Genomic DNA, 18232 nt, shown 5'->3' on the forward strand with positions numbered 1-18232 from the left:
TGTGAGAAATCATAAATTTCCCTGGAGGATTAAAGAGTCTGCGCCACACTCGTGATTGGAGAACTTTTTGTCACCTTTTATGGATCCTCACCAATTTTTTCTTCCAACCCCATAACAAATGTAAACTTTGCAGCCTGTTCAGACTTTGTATGAAAACTCTCAACTAGCTGTACTCAGTAATACAGTCTGTTTTCCATAAGTTAAATTAAAATCTGTCAAACTAAACTGCAAAAAAAATGTAAGGATCACTTTTAAAATTAAAATTTCTTTAAAAAAAATTAAAATTAAAATATTTACACTGATCTGGACTTTGTTATGTGTAAGAAACAACAGGACGCCATATTGTTTGATGGAAATTCAAGTTATCAACCTACAGAGGACTGAATTCAAAGACACCTTCAAAACCAAAGTGAAAAACATCTGGTGGGAGGTTTGTCCACTTTGTTGAAATGTCATTGCAGCAAGTCAAATGGTTTTCAGTAGCTGTTATGTCCTTGTATACACGACTGACAACATCAGGACATGCTCCTAATGAGACAACAGATGATTTTATGTCCTTCAAGATCTGGACTTAGCATCACTTTTTGTCCTTGCAGTTAAAATGTCTTTTTTTTTTTTAATAATTGCTACTACTATAGCTAGCTCTAGTAGCTCACATTATTTGTATTAGCATACAGTAATCTTAAAGTTAGGTAAGATGTTGATATATGTTGTTATTTTTGTTTTGTGAAATGCATTGAAAATATTCTCATATTCAGTGTTTGTCATTTTTAAAATGTAGTATTACATTTGTCTGTTTTTTCATTTTTGATTAAATTCATTAGATCAAATTAAATTCCACTAAAATGTCAAACAGCAGCATGAATGATGTGAATTCAGTGTTTTAAATTGATGACAGGACAAATGAAACGTGCTGTTGTTGGTGGATAGAAACCTGATGATCTTTAATTATCATCTGAATCTGTAAATTAAAATGTTCATATCATGTCAATAATGTGTTAAGATCATCGGTATTTGATTGGTTCAGCTATGTGTAGGTCTACAGTAGTAAAACAGACCCTCAGCCACCATCACAGGTAGAATCAACTTCTGGGAGAAACACAGTTTGTTTGTTTGTTGTTGATTTTTAATTCTGCTCTTGTACTGATAAATGTATTCTGTGATTATGTTGTTGAATTGTTTCTTTCTTTCATAAAGAAATTATAAGACATGAACTGATAACCTTTGACCTTTTTGTTAAACAATATATGGTTTGAAGCGATTTAATAAACCAGTGTTAGTGTTGTATCTTTTGAGAAATTTTAACATTTAAATAAGAAAATGACCCTCATTAGGTCAACATAAAAATAAAAACAACAAAGCTGTAGTTTGTAAAAACTGAAGAAGAAAATTGGTTGATTTGTAACTGAGCAAATATTAAAGTAAGAAAATGGAAATAAAATTATAAATATTAAAATAACTTCAACTAATAAATTATCAGCATTCACATTTTCTCCCATAATTGACCTTTTTTGGCTCCTGTGATGATTAAAAGGCTAAAAGGTTGATTCACAGATCAGTACAACAATTATCAGACCAGAGTACTGACAGTACTGCAGTAAACTCTGGTGATGTAGTTATGTGTTGTAGTAATGTTCTGTTAGCACTACAAGTCTTCAAATGGTCCAGAGTGCTGCAGATTTTAATTTGAACTAAATCCAGAAGGTTCAGACACATTACACCAGTCGTATCTTCCCTTTATTGGATCTCTGTTCATTTCAGACCAGACTTTAAGCTGCTTCTTTCTGTGGTCAGGAAGTGTTTTCAGATGACAACTACAGCTAATGTGATCAGGGAGACAGGTAGGAGGGTACTTGGTGTGTTATTAAGGAAGTAGACAGTGAGACAAGGAGACTTGGTGAAATGAGGAAGTTCAGGTGTGTATATACAAAAAAAGAGGTTAGTTAAGAAGTAGGACACTGAGAGGACTGAAGAGAGTAGACAGGAGTACAGGGAGATACAGTGTAAGGTAAAGGTAGAGTTGGCTAAGGCCAAACAATATGACATAGGTATATGAGGACTTATACGAGGTTGGACACTAAGGAGGGAGACGTGGATTTGTACAGGTTGGCGAGGCCACTCAAGTTTATTAATCAACCCCAGACCTAAACATAGTTTGAATTCATTTGAGAGCCTGAGAACTGGAAAAATCCAAAACCAGTCCTGTTTGTTATTGTGTACCGTCCTCCTGTCCCTTACTGTGAGTTTTTAACTGAATTCTCAGACTTTCTATCTGATTTAGTTCATTATAGTGGGTGACTTTAATATCCATGTAGATGTTGATGATAACTGCCTCAACACTGCATTTAATTCACTATTAGACTCCATTGGTTTTACCCAAAATGTAAATAAACCCACTCACTGTTTTAATCACACCCTTGATCTTATTCTGACATACGGTGTGGAGGTTGATCAGTTAATAGTTTTTCCCCAAAACCCTCTTTTATCTGACCATTTTTTAATAACATTTGAATTTACAGTACCAAACTTTACTAAACCTACAGATAAGATTCACTACAGTAGATGTTTATGTGAAAATGCTGTTGACAAATTTAAGGAACTGATTCCATCTTTTATTTCAGAGCCATGTACCAACACAGAGGAAGGCAGTTATTTCAATGTTACTCCAGCACAAGTGGACTATCTTGTTAATAGTACTGGTGCTTCACTTGGAACAATACTTGATACTGTTGCTCCTCTGAAAAAGAAACTAGTGAGTCAGAGGAAGTTAGTTCCATGGTACAATTCACAAATCCATAGATTAAAGCAGAAATCACGTAAGCTGGAAAGGAGGTGGCGTTCCACCAGTTTAGATGAATATTGCCTAGCCTGGAAAGATAGTTTAATAATATATAAAAAAGCCCTCCGTAAAGCTAGAACTTCATATTACTCCTCATTAATAGAGGCAAATAAGAACAACCCTGGGTTTCTTTTCAGCACTGTAGCCAGGCTGACAAAGAGTCATAGCTCTGTTGACCCTAGTATTCCCTCAACTCTCAGCAGCAATGATTTAATGAACTTCTTTACAAATAAAATCATCGCACAGTTCTGAGAACAGAATTTAAAATTCATAATGTCATTATCACACACTGTCTGGTAAGACAGACAATAGTCACATGACTCCTTCAACTGAGAAAACATTGGACCTCACAAATGTACCTAATAAAATTCACTAATTCTCATTACACCTGGATGTAGTGTGTCTCAGTCTGCCTGTTACAGGAGCTGTTTATCATTAGAAAGGACATTTGAATCTTCTCATCAAGCTCAGATAAACATAACAATAGGAGCCTCCATTCAGACAGAACGACCAACCAACAGCACTGGTTAGAATGGTCTTACACCACCCCCCTTCTCCCTAAAGCATCAGAGTCCTGCAGTGCTGTTACCTGATCTGATGATACTGAAATGTTGCCTCTGGACAGATCTAGTTTAAAATGACACATATTTCTATGTTGGTGGAGAAATGTTTCTGCTCTAGAAAGAATCAGTTGAAATGACTCAACTTTCAGACAAACTCACCATATTTGTGAATTTGTGAACAAACATTTCTTCAGAGATCCATCACTTCAAACAGCCTCGTGGTTAAAGCACACAACTTCCCACCCACAGTTTTTTAAACTAACCTCTTTTGTTAGTTGGTGGTTTAATATAAGGAACTTATATACAGTAAATCCAGAAGCCACAAACTTACTGCTTTCTTTTTTAATAAGCCTAACCAAGCCCAAGGATCTCTGTATTTTGTGTCACTTGAAGCAGCGCAGTAAACAAAACACACCAGAGGGACGATCTTTGACAAGACATTGAAACCCCGTAGTGGCGCAGACTCAGTCTGGCAGCTATAAGTGAGTAAAAGTTAACGTTGACCAGTTTTTCCCACCTACAGCTCAGCTCGAAGATCCAACATGTGTGACAGTCTTGGTCCATGTATGAAGAACAGTTAATTATTGAAGTAATACGGTTCCTGATGCTGTGTTTAGCTGCAGTACGTTGGGATGAAGAACTTGAGACTTGCTATTTGGTTCAGTCTCTTTGTCTCCACTTGGAAAACAAAATTAGAAAAAGGAAACCAGAGGACGGAACAAGTAACTTGACTTTCACAATAAAACACCAAGAGCATTTGTAGTGTCCAGCAACATGGTGTTGAGAAAAAAAAGAGGAAAAGTTAGTCTGTCTGTGGTTAGAAGAAGAAAGTCGTTTAAATTCACTGTGCATGTAGAACAGAACCGATTCCAGCTGTCACTGGATGAAAGGTGGTGTACTGTACCACGTCACTCAATGTCCATATTACTCAATATACATCCAAATTAGTCATTGTATATACATATTGAGAGTTATACTTTTACATTTATTTCGATCATGAAACCGTGTAACTTAAAGTGACCCTTATGAAACTTGCCTTTGCCCTTGTTGACAGTGCACCAGACTTTTATCTTAGGGAGTCAGACAGGATGTCCTGACATGGAATTGACCTCGAGACAAGAACCAACTGTAATGTCTCACAGACAATTATCATCTATTCACCTCTCCCTCCATCTGAAATCCATAAAAACAACTGTATGTGTTAGATTCTTTCAGTATGTTTCTGTCAGTCGTGTGTTGATGTATTCATGCTCTCTGTGTAAGAAAATAAACTACTGCCTTATTAATCTCATCGATGGTCCTGAGAAGTTTGACAATGACAATGAAAACAATTCAACAATATGATCACTCAACATTTATTAGCAAAAGGAAGGAATTCAAAATAAAGCAAACAAACAAACAGTGTTTCTCCCAGAAGTTGATTCTACCTGTGATGGTGACTGAGGGTCTGATTTACTACTGTAGACCTACACATATGGACGAGGTGACATAACCTACAGCAGGTTATGGTTGCTGAACCGCTGGATGTCCAGGTGGTGCTCCGAAAACAACGTGGGGTCATAGATAATTGGAGGACCTTTGAGGGCAAACCTGGTCTGTTAGGGCGGGACGGTGTCCATCCCACTCGAGAAGGTGCTGCTCTCATTTCGTGTAGCATAGCTCATAGTCTAAGATCAGGCCTAGCTAGTCGCTGACTACCCAGAGTCCAGGCCAGGGAGCAGACAAACAGGTCTCACGTCCACTAAATATCTACCGTAAAGATCGTTTAAAAATAAGGTGTCCCACTAGATTTGGAATCAAAACGTTCAGTTTGGTCTTTAGCTCCGGGTCCGTATGGGACAGTTTCTGGGTCCGGATCCGGGCCGCGGTCCGCCTGTTAGTGACCCCTGCTTTAGAGTGTAAAAACGTGAACCAGCTTACATTTTAATCATTTAAATTGTGTGGCGTAAAGAGCTTAAAGGAGCGTTTCGCACTTTTACTTATGTTGAGTGTTTTACAATAAGAGAATACAATGTATTTGTTGCCAAAGTTAAAGTGATGAAGTGTCTATAATAATGTGAAAGATGGATGATCGATACAAACAAACCCTCTTATTATAAAGCTTGAAAAAAAGATTTAGGTTCCTGACAACTATGATGACTGCAATACAATAGCTGTTTTAATTGGCATCGAGAATAAACCACAAGTGAAAGTAAAATGGTGTCCACACCCTGCAAAAAGAAAATACTAAATACTAAAACAAGTACCTTCTTAGGTAACCTTTCAGCCCAGTGTTCTTCACCACGTACTCAGCAACAGCATTTTTCCATCACAACAATCATTATTAGAAGAACATGATAATAGCAACATGATAAACCTGTTGTTCACATCACCTACAAAGGAAAATAAAATGTTTGACATGTTTAAATGTTTGAGACGTTACATAAAGACGCCTTTTCTTCCACTTACACATTTGTATGCAAATTAGTTGAGAAGACGTTCTTCATGCTTCTCCAGTGTCTTCCAACCTTCTGGGATAGGTCAACAAAACTTTGGGCCAACACGATCTTTAGAAGGGCAGGCTATCTTTAACTCAGTGACAGTATCTACTAAGTACATTTGGAATAACACTGTATACCTTATACACCTGTCACCACTGGAACCTCTGTGTTGTTTTACACATCAAATAGACTAGATTTTCATGTTGTGGTATGTTTAGCAAAGTTTGATCTCATGTGACAGGGACACGTTCTGGAATCAGCAATGATTGATCTGACTCTACATTTTAGTGGCAGCTACATGTCTGTAACGTTTCTCCCCCCAACTCACACAACACCAGACTAAGTAGTTTACTCTGAATAATGATGCTACGTGCTTCATGCATAATTTAAGATTTAATAAAATGCTGCGGTCACTAGAAGTAGTACAGGTAGACATGGCTCTATTAAGGAGCATATGCTGCACACTCAACTACACCGTCATAAAAAAATCAGTCTTATAATATTGTTACTATAAATTAAGTAGAGGTAAAGTATAGGTTGTAACATACGCTTGTATTACTGTTTATAAAACTGCTAATTTCACAATTCAAATTGTCTGTGGTCTGAGAAAAACACTGTTTGTTTTATTTTTAATTCCTGCCTTTTGCTGATAAATGTTCTGTGTGATCATAGTGTTGAATTGTTTTTTACGATAACAATTTGATTTCTTTTTAAGACATCAACTGAAAACAATCAGGGAACTTTTTAAATAGACACTATTTAGCCTGAAGTGATTTAATTAACCAGTGTTGAACTATTTTAACACAACACGAAGAACTGACTCTCGTGAAGTCAACAAAAATGACAAAGCTGTAGTGTGTTAAACTTGAAAAAGAAAACCGAAAAACTTCTGTAACAAACTTCTCAGGACCACCGATCAGATTAATAAGGCAGTAGTTTATTTTCTTACACAGAGAGCATGAATACATCAACACACGACTGACAGAAACATACTGAAAGAATCTAACACATACAGTTGTTTTTATGGATTTCAGATGGGAGGGAGAGGTGAATAGATCATAATTGTCTGTGAGACATTACAGTTGTTACAGGGCAAAGGGAAGTTTCATAACGGTCACTTTACGTTTCACAGTTTCATGATCGAAATAAATGTAAAAGTATAACTCTCAATATGGATATACAATGACTAATTTGGATGTATAATGTGTAATATGGACATTGAGTGACGTGGTACAGTACACCACCTTTCATCCAGGGACAGCTGGAATCGGTTCTGTTCTACATGCACAGTGAATTTAAACCAGTTTTTCTTCTAACCACAGACAGATTAACTCTTTCCTCATTTTTTTCTCAAAAACACGTTGCTGGACACTACTAATGCTCTTCTGCGTACTCTGTTACTCTGTCTGTCATGGAATTGACCAACATGGAGACGACATCAATTCCATGACAGACAGCGTCACAGAGTACATTAACTTCTGTGTGGACAACATCATCCCAACCAGGACAGTGAGGTGCTTCTCTAACAACAAGCCCTGGATCACCAGCAACTTAAAGGAGCTGCTGAACAGGAAGAAAAAGGCCTTTATGGAGGGAGACAAGGACCAGGTGAAGTCTGTGCAGAGGGAGCTGAGGGTGAGTCTGAGGCAAAGTAAGGACGCTTACAGAAGGAAGCTGGAGAACCAACTCCAGCAGAACAACATGAAGCATGTGTGGTCTGGAATGAAGAAGATCACTGGCTTCAAGGAGAAGGGGAACCAGGTAGAAGGGAACCTGGACAAGGCCAACGAGCTGAACCATATTTTCAACAGGTTTACAGCACTACCGCCCTCCCTGTCCCCCTCCTCCACCTCCAGACACTCTGCTGCACCCTCCTCCACCCCCTCCTCTGTCAGATTCACAGACAGAACAGCGTCTCCACTGCTGCCCCCCCCACACCCCACTGCTGCCCCCCCACACCCATCCTACAAGGAACATCAGTGACGGTCATAAAACCACACCTGTCACTGGGACTCTTGCAGAAGAAATGATCCCACCGTCATCCCACTCCTCTTCCTCTACCATACCCACCTCCCCTACCCATCTGTCAGTGACCAGCAGCCAGGTGAAGAGGCAGCTGGAGAAGCTGAACCAGAATAAGGCAGCTGGACCTGATGGTGTCAGCCAGTCCTGAAGTCCTGTTCTGAGCAGCTCTCTGGGATTCTACAGCACCTCTTCAACCTGAGCCTGAGAATGGAGCAGGTGCCAAAGGTCTGGAAAACATCATGTCTGACGCCAGTTCCAAAAACCTCATCTCCTTCTGCTCTAAATGATTACAGACCAGTCGCCCTCACCTCACACATCATGAAGGTCCTGGAGAGACTGGTTCTGACTCATTTGAGACCTCAGGTCGAGACATCACTAGACCCACTGCAGTTTGCCTCCTGTCCCCGGGTTGGAGTAGATGATGCTATTGTCTACCTGCTTCAGCGAGCTCTCTCACACCTGGAAAAGGCAAACAGCACTGTGAGGATCACATTCTTTGATTTTTCCAGTGCCTTTAACCCCATCCAGCCTGTCCTGCTGAGAGAGAAGCTCCTGAAGATGCAGGTAGACTCCTCCACAGCCTCCTGGATCACTGACTACCTGACAGACAGACCACAGTTTGTACGACTGCAGGGATGTGAGTCTGAGCGGGTGGTCAGTAGCACAGGAGCACCTCAGGGGACTGTCCTCTCACCTTTCTGGTGAGACTGGGAAGTGACCAAGATGGCGCCAGAGTGTCCGGCCTGCCGTCTGTCATGGCTGACTTTGTTTGTGTTTATGCTGCTTTTGTCAAATGTCATTCAAAATGCCAACGCTCCGCTGGTGTATGATCGCCTTACGCTCCTGGATCTTCGTGTCTCGCCCAGGAACTTGGTGGAGATTGACATTGATGGTCAGGAAAGTTTGCCTCCTTTCTTGTCCGGGATACCTGCTCACCTTTGCCGGGCCGCGGTGCTACCTCCACGGAGGAAACGCCACCGTCGCCGGGGCAGACGCAGCGGTAAACTGGTGAAGCTGAAGGCCTGCTTGACACAGTTTCGGGTGGACTCGCTGCATGGGTTTGGAGCGGTTCATCGCCTCTTCCCTTCCCGACATTTACTGGAGCCTGTCGGTGCCTGGCTGGTGCCTATCGTCGGACCGGAGGAGCTCTACTACCGTCACCGTCCTTGTTGTGATCGTCCCAGGCAGCGCGGGGTCAATCTGGAGAACCTGCGGCCTCTCTGTCGGGCCCCCCGGACTACAAATACCTTGGCCTCACCAGCACCTGTCAGCTTCGGCCTGGTAAACACCAGGTCCCTAGCGAACAAAACTTTTATCCTTAAGGATTTCTTCAGCTCACAACACTTGGACTTTCTTTGTCTGACGGAGACGTGGCTGAATGTTGGTGAGTCCAGTGCTCTTTCTGAACTTTTACCACCGGACTGTGGTTATTTTAACTGTCCACGCTCGTCGGGTCGAGGCGGCGGGATAGCCACCGTGTACAGATCTGTATATAAATGTAGCCGACCCGCTCTTTCCAACTCCTTCTCCAGCTTTGAACTGGACTTCTTTGAACTGGGTCGCCTGCACCCTGTGTTGTGTGCAGTGATTTATCGTCCACCTAAATATAATAAAGACTTTATTAATGAATTTTCTGAACTGCTGGCTGAAATCATGCCTAAGTATGATCGAGTTCTTATTGTCGGAGATTTTAATGTACAGATGTGCTGTCCAGACAAATCAATGTCGAAGGACTTTTTAAGCCTTATTGACTCTTTTAATTTTCTTCAGCACGTTTCAAAACCTACACAAGAACGTGAACATACACTTGACCTGGTTTTAACTTACGGTCTGTCTGTTTCCAACTTGAGGATTTGTGATGCGGTGTTTTCTGATCCTATGCCTGTTTTATATGACATCAGTCTGTCCTCTAACACCTTCAAGTCTCCCGCTGCTGCTCGGAGTGTCCGTATTATTAACCCTTCCACTGCCGCTCAGTTCTCAGCCTCCTTCAATCAAAACACCTCAGTGCCTGTGTTTTCTGATACAGATGAGCTCAGCTCCTGGTTTCATTCCACCTGTCAAACAGTTATAGATGCTGTGGCTTCATTAAAACCCAGACAGCCTAAAACTAAATCTGAACCCTGGCTAAACCAAACAACTCGTGGTGTTAGACGTGAGTGCCGAAAAGCTGAGCGAAAGTGGAGGAAGGACAAGCTGCAAGTGTCTTTGCAAATTTTAAAGGACTGCTGGCGTCGTTATCAGACTGTAGTAAAAGAGGCTAAAAGACAACACCTGTCTAATATCATCCTATTAACTGTCACAAGCCTCATGTTCTGTTTAACACTATAGACGTTGTTCTTAATGCCCCAAAGACGGCCTGTGTGGACCCTTGCCTGGAGGCATGTGAAAATTTTCTTAGGTTCTTTGTAAATAAGGTGAAGAATGTCAGGGCCCTCATATCACCACCTGCTTCTGACCCGTCAGTTTCTGTATTTTGTCCTGTAACTTTTTTTCGATTTGAACCAGTGACTCTGTCATTTTTATATGAGACTGTTAAACATTTGAAGCCCTCAGGTTCCCCCACTGATGCTGTCCCACCTCGATTTTTTAAGGAGGTTATCACCACTTTAGGACCTTCTGTTCTTGCTGTTATTAACAGCAGCCTCGCCTCTGGTGTCTTTCCTAAGAACTGTAAACATGCTACAGTCCAGCCACTGATCAAAAAGCCAGGCCTGGATCCCACTGTGCTGTCAAATTTTAGGCCCATTTCCAAACTCCCTTTTATCTCAAAAATTCTGGAAAAAACTGTATATGTACAACTGAAGGATTTCATAGACCAAAACGGCACACTTGAGGTTTTCCAGTCTGGTTTCAAACCTCTTCATAGCACTGAGTCAGCATTGTTGAGGGTTTTCAATGACATCCTTTTAGCCACAGATGCTGGAGACAATGTGGTCTTGGTTCTACTGGACCTAACTGCTGCTTTTGACACAGTGGACCATGGTATTTTGACTTCTCGATTAGAGAAATGTGTAGGCATCGGTGGCACTGCACTTGAGTGGTTTAGGTCGTACTTGGAAGAGAGAACTTTTTGTGTACAGATTGATCATGTCCAGTCCTCTTCTGTTCCTCTCCTGTGTGGGGTCCCACAGGGCTCAATTTTGGGGCCTCTGCTTTTTTCCCTCTATTTGCTTCCCCTTGGCTCCATTCTCAGAAAGCACAATTGTTCCTTTCACTGTTATGCTGATGACACCCAGATATATGTACCAGTGAAACAGAGGAATGGCTTTGCCATGGGCTCACTAATGAAATGTCTGGATGAAGTAAGAGCCTGGATGGCTCTAAATTTTCTCCATTTTAATGAGAATAAGACAGAGGTCATTGTCTTTGGTCCAAGCGCCAACAGTGGGTCCTCTCTTGTAGACCTGGGTCCTATACAACAGTTTTTTTAAACCTACCATAACAAACCTGGGTGTTAAGGTGGACAGTGGTTTTAGTTTGGATAGGCAGGTTAGTGCAGTGGTAAAATCCAGCTTCTTTCACTTGAGACAATTGGCAAAAATTAAACAATTTTTGTCAAAAAAGCACTTTGAGACAGTGATCCACGCCTTTGTTACAACTCGGCTGGATTACTGTAATTCTTTGTATTTTGGTGTGTCTCAATCGTCCATGTCCCGTCTTCAGCTGGTCCAAAATGCTGCTGCTCGCTTGCTGAGTGGAACTCGCAAGAGAGAGCACATTACCCCGGTTTTAGCCTCACTGCACTGGCTGCCTGTCCATCTTAGAGTTCATTTTAAAATTCTTTTATTTGTTTTTAAGTCTTTAAATGGTCTTGCCCCTCCCTACCTTTCTGAGCTGCTATGTGTGCACTCTCCCTCTCGGTCGCTCAGGTCAGCCGACCAGCTGCTTCTGTATGTGCCAAAGACACAACGGAAGCTCAGGGGAGACAGGGCATTTGCTGTTGTAGGCCCTAAGTTGTGGAATGCATTGCCACTGCAAGTTAGACAGTCCTCCTCACTGACTGTTTTTAAATCAAAGCTCAAAACTCATTTATTCTCCTTGGCTTTTGACCCAGTATGAGAAGTTGGCTTTTTAAACAATTTTATTGTATTTTATTCCTTTTAGTTCTTTTTATATTTTAAATTTTATTTAAATGTTTTGTTGGTAAATGTCATTGTGATTGCACTTTTATTATGTTCTATTCTTTTATTTTACTCTATTTTAAATTGTTAAGCACTTTGGTCAGTCTGCTGTTTTAAAAGTGCTTTATAAATAAAGTTGACTTGACTTGACTTGACTTTCCTCTTCACCCTGTACACCTCAGACTTTCAGTACAACACTGAGTCCTGCCATCTACAGAAGTTCTCAGATGACTCTGCAGTGGTTGGGTGTATCAGCGGTGGGGAGGAGACCGAGTACAGAGGTCTGGTGGACAGCTTTGTGAAGTGATGTGGGAACAACCATCTGGGTGAGAAGGTGGAGGTGGTGGAGAGGTACAAATACCTTGGAGTTCACCTGGACAACAAACTGGACTGGAAGTTCAACACAGAGGCTGTATACAGGAAGGGACAGAGTAGACTCTACTTCCTGAGGAAGCTCAGGTCCTTTACTGTTTGCAACAAGATGCTGCAGATCTTTTACCAGTCTGTTGTAGCCAATGCGATATTCTTTGCTGTCGTCTTCTGGGGCAGCAGCATCAGAGCCAGCAACACTAAGAAACTGAATAAACTGATCAGGAAAGCTGGCTCTGTGCTGGAGGCTTCTCTGGAGCCTTTAGAGCAGGTGGTGGAGAGAAAAACTGCTGAGCATCATGGAGAACAGCTCACATCCTCTCCACAGCACACTTGTCAAACAGAGGAGCAGTTTTAGTCAGAGACTTCTCCAGCTCCACTGTGACAAGGAAAGGTTCAGGAAATAATTTGACTAGTGGAGATATATGAATGTCTTAACAGAGGACATGAAGTTGGCTGGTGTTAGGGTAGAAGATGTTCATGATAGAGTGAGGTGGAAAAGGATGATTCGCTGTGGCGACCCCTGATGGGAAAAGCCGAAAGAGAAGAAGAAGAAGGAAGCTGGGCGAAGGGCAGAGTTGAGCAGCAAAGAAAGAGTAGAACAGAAGCAGTATTTGCTCTGAAGATGCTGATGGAGAAGTACAGAGATGGACAAAAGGAGCTTTATTGTGTCTTTGTAAATCTAGAAGAAGCGTGTGACAGAGAGGAGCAGTGGTTTTCATGAGGAAGTGGCAGAGAAGTTTGTCAGAGTAGTGCAGGACATCTATGAGCGCTGTAAGACGGTGGTGAGGTGAGCTGTAGGTGAGACAGAGGAGTTCAAGGTGGAGGTGGGTCTGCATCAAGGATCAGCTCTGAGCCTCTTCTTGTTTGCTCTGGTGATGGACAGGCTGACAGATGAGGTTGCACAGGAATCTCCATGGACTATGATGTTCACAGATGACATTGTGTTCTGTGGCTAGAGCAGGGAGCAGGTGGGGGTGGAGAGGTGGAGTTGTGCTCTGGAAAGCAGAGGAATGAAGGTTAGAAGAAGCAAAAAAGAAGACGTGTGGATACGAGCGGGATAAGGATCCATCAAAAGTCAGGGATTGTTGTGGTGGACGACCTGTCACCATGGAAACAACCTGAGAAAACAAACAGACCAAACTGTGACTTATTTATTTTCAGTCACACTTTCTGTCATTAGAGTGGGGACAGCAACCATGCTCCTCGAGGACCACTGTCCTGCCTGTTTTTCAGCTGTACCTGGATCAGCTGTGTTCACTCAAGCAGAAACTGGAGGACGTTTGATTTTATTTGCGTTGGTATCACCCACCTCCTCAGCATTTCAGTCTATGAGTTCCCCACCCCTGCAGTGTCTGCTCTGTTTTCATGTGGACTCCCCTTTTTATTTATTTGCCAGCTTGACTATCTTGTTCAGTCTTTAGAGTTCTTCATCTTTTCAATAATGAAGCGTTGAATGTTTTCACCTGCTCCCTTTATAAGCAGAACCTCTCCCACAGTCAGATCAACAGACTGTCTGTTCAGGTTCACTGTGGTGACTTTGTTTGTGTGCACACGAAGAGGATCACAAGAAACTCTAACCTCATGTCAGAGCTCGGTCTTTTCTGTTGCTTGTAAATATATGATATGATGTCATGCTTCACCAGAGTTTTACCATTTAGCAGTAGTAGTGGATTAATACTTTAATTTGTAGTCATCTACCATTGATAATTGAATACTATGCTGTATAAAGATGAGTAGTATGAACAAGTATATTTTAATGTTCACCAATATTAACTGTAGAGTTAATGAAAAAGCACTCAGGACACATCAGTGGAGATGGGCAGAGACAACCACCATGTGGAAAACAGCTGATAAGTGTGATGCCCACTAATGTGTGATCACATTTATGTGAATATTAATGGATGATGTGGTTTTCTTCTGTAAAGACCTATTTTCTTACAAAGGGTTATGTGGTATAAGAAAATGTTATTTTTACGACAGTAGGTGTGAGAGTAAGTCTGTGGTTTACGTTAAAGACCGTAGCCTCTAGCGTGTCTCCCGCCATCTTCCTCATAATGGCGGAAAGTTCTGTTAACAAAGAACGAGAGATGATGTTGATGAATAGTTTGTTTATTTGTTTGCATTTGTGAGAACGGTATCTACCGCGAGTAGTGGAAATAGTGGCTGTACACTGGTTTATTTGCTAGCAAGCATGTTATTCTGGGATAAATGATTAGCTTGGGCCACATGTCTTCTCTAATAGTTATGCATCTACACAGTGACTCCGGCTCCTTATATCATTCATTCATTCTCATGTTCGAAATCAGTTGTGTAAAGTGTAAATTTAACAGTTTGAACATAGTTAAGATTTGTTTATTAATGCTGTGTACATGTCCAAGTAATACTGAATAGTATTTTTGTTGTAGTGCCTGTAGGAGGTTAATAGAACCAAAACCTTATTTGGATAGCTGAGAAGAGAGAAGTGGGAAAGTGGGATAAGATGAGCTCCACATGGAGTTGGTATTCAATTGTGTTTGTTTTGTGGACATAAAATATGTATAAAAACACATAATGTGCAGTGATAACAGTGAAAATGGACAAAATGTACAGTATTACGTGACAAGGTCGCATGAATAAGTTGTGTGTAAATAAATAATAATGGCGGAGATCTCAGCAAAGGAAAGCCACGTCTCCCTGCCTCATCAATTCTTTCCTGTATTTCAGGATATGTATCGCTGCTTACAGGTGCTGCAACCTGGTACCTGAAACATAAGCATATGATGAATGTTACGAGAGGGATGGTAACAATTAAGCTACAAGACATGGGAGTGATGTGGTCCTGAGGGGCCTAGGAACAAGGTTTCTTTTGTATTGAGGTTTCAGAGTCCAGGATTTATCAGGGAACTGGCAGCAGTTGGACCAATGGCGGATGATGGTGAAGGTCAAGGAGCCAGATAACACAACAATAGATGAGAAAGTGGAGGGAGTCAGATCTGTGGACCAACCAGACTGAAGATTGTGCAAATGTCCATGCAAAGGATTGTTTTGTACAAAAGGACCGGGTCAGGGACAGACAGTCAGACAGACTTTGTGAACTGACACCTTGTTGTTTGTTAGGAATAGGAAGATTTAGAATCAGAGCTCTGTATGCTTTATTCATTTTGCTGTTAATACTCTTTTATTATATTAATTGATTGTTAAATAAACTGATAACTTGAGACCGAAATTTCTCCTCCTATTCCTTCATAAACGAGCACGCAGGACTTTGCTGTCACATAGAAGAGAGTTTTACTAGTAGATTGAGCCACAGTCCTACAGCACCTGGCTCCACAATCTGCGGCCACCTCAGTCTCACGAGATTCTCCCTAAAGCATCAGAGTCCTGCAGTGCTGTTACCTGATCTGATGATACTGAAATGTTGCCTCTGGACAGACCTGGTTTAAAATGACACATATTTCTATGTTGGTGGAGAAATGTTTCTGCTCTAGAAAGAATCAGTTGACATGACTCAACTTTCAGACAAACTCACCATATTTGTGAATTTGTGAACAAACATTTCTTCAGAGATCCATCACTTCAAACAGCCTCGTGGTTAAAGCACACAACTTCCCACCCACAGTTTTTTAAACAAACCTCTTTTGTTAGTTGGTGGTTTAATATAAGGAACTTATATACAGTAAATCCAGAAGCCAGAGAAAGGGCGCTCCCTCCTGGACTGGAAACCTGGATCCACACACTACTAAAGTACAGAAATGTGTTTGAGGGTGATTTTAATGGAAAATCCCATTTCAGACAGTCAAGGTCAGATTACAGGCTTATCTCAGTCTTTCAGAAAACACTCAGACTCTTTGTTGAGAAGAATCTACTCCCACAGCACAGTGTGTTTATCATAAAGAGATATGAAGTGATTAGAAAAACTTATAAACCAACCTAAAGAAAATAAATACAGTTAAACTAGAGCACTGAAAATCAGCAAACACCAACAGAGACGTGTTTTCTTCATAATTATTATCTGTAAAAATACCAATAAATCCCCCTAAAAAGAGTTGAAAACTGTAACATTACATCATTAATGTTTAATAAAGGTACAGGAAGTAACAACTGTACTAAAGTACATTACCAGTGTTGTCATTAAAGTCTACTTTGTATTTGTACCGTATCAAATAGAACCAGTTAATAAAGGACTGAATCATTTCAGATTAACCAGCTGTCAGTAGATGAAGTGGATGAAATCAGTGATGTTCAGTCAATAGTTATTAAAATAAGTGTGTAAAAGTTGTCGTTGAGCAGTTTTTCCTTCCTGCAGCTCAGCTCGAAGATCCAACATCCAACATGTGGGACAGTAACAACTGTGGAGACTGATGAAGACAAGAGAAGCAGCAGGAGTCTCACTGAGGATTTAACAAGACTGTGGACAGAAACTGTGCTAAAGGACAGTTTCACACTTTATTCTTCTTTGTTCTTATATTAATAATAATATAATAATAAAATAATATAACCTTGTTAAATCGAAATGAACACTTTAAATTAGCAAACAAACCGGAGAGTTTAGTACAGACATTATATGATAAAACAAGAAGACTTCCTGTTTTCAGAATAAAATACCTAATTACATTACATTACGTTTTCTTTTAGAAATAAAACAAACTGCTTGATCCTGTAATGTGAGGAGAAGCAGATTATTTATGGGACTTTTACTATAACGTAAAATGTCCTGTTCACATCACAGTGCAACAACATCACTCTACTACATCTACATGTATGGAACTGTATATTTAATCTTATTTTGAAGGAGCTTTTATTTTCGTAACTGATTTTCTGTGCATGACCTCTGACCCGACGATGTCACTTCCTGTGGCTACTTCCTGTTTTCCTCCGTCTCTGAGTTGAGGTGAGTCCATGCGGGTTCTCCCGTTTTTACGTCGTTAAAACGTAGTTAAAAGTACTAAATGATAGTTTTAAACTTATATTTCAAAGAAACTAAACTGAGTTATTTCAGTTTTAGCAACAATCGTGGGTTTTACGTGTTTTTGTTGGACTCTACAGCTCTTTAAAGAAACCAAAGTTTCCACGCTTCCTTTCATAACAGTGTAACCGTGTCTTTGTTTTCACTGTTAATGTTTAACTTTATTTTATGAAGACATATATTTACTACTGAAAACCAAGAAAAATGTTTCTACCAGGTTGTTTTGATTATGTTCAAATGAATCAATTCATCAATTGTCTTGAAAATGGGTTCATTCATTCAAAGATTTGTGGTAAAAGCAGCGTCTTTATAAAGATGTGATGAGTGTAACTAGAGTTTCTGTGAATAATGTTCATACATGTTTGTAAAGATTAGTTGATTATTAGTCAGTAGTTGTTGGTAAAAGGTGTTCTTGGTGAAACATGTTGTGCATTATTTAGAGTGGCTATATACTGTAGTGCTAAAACACATCAAGGAACCTGTTGAATGTGTGTCTGACTTCACCTGATCTTACTTTGGTGTTGAAAAAGACACGGGACCAATGACTTTTGAAGCACTGACTGCTTCGGTCTCTAGTGTGAATCACTTGACTGGATCAAACCAGATTCAACTGGTCTGATCCAGTCTTTTTCCAGATCTTTTTCCACAACAAAACAAGATCAGGTGAAGTCAGACAGACATCACTAGTTGGTTTCCAGCCTGAAGGGTTTGTTGTTTGTCTCTAACCAACTTTCCTCAAACTGAAGAAGCGACTTTGATGAGTAGTGAAACATTTCAACCTAACAAGAAAGACGTACAGTTGTCACGACTCAACTTCCAGATAACTTTACCTGGAGGACTGAAAATCTTCACAGACATATTATTATTTGATATTTTACAGCATG

The 18232-nt window shown here is 40.6% G+C and overlaps 1 protein-coding gene across 1 annotated transcript in view; it reads right to left on the bottom strand.

Annotated features, from left to right (window-relative positions):
- Window positions 1-13459: 13459 nt before the first annotated feature.
- Window positions 13460-18232, bottom strand: part of LOC113168725 (alpha-tectorin-like) — a 61206-nt gene continuing 56433 nt past the window's right edge. Inside the window, exon 16 of the mRNA XM_026369760.1 lies at window positions 13460-13521. The gene's annotated coding sequence lies outside the window, so the exon portion shown is untranslated. The remainder of the gene's footprint in view (window positions 13522-18232) is intronic.

Source organism: Anabas testudineus, chromosome 18 (genome assembly GCF_900324465.2).
Source record: "Anabas testudineus chromosome 18, fAnaTes1.2, whole genome shotgun sequence".
Classification (NCBI taxonomy): Eukaryota; Metazoa; Chordata; class Actinopteri; order Anabantiformes; family Anabantidae; genus Anabas; species Anabas testudineus.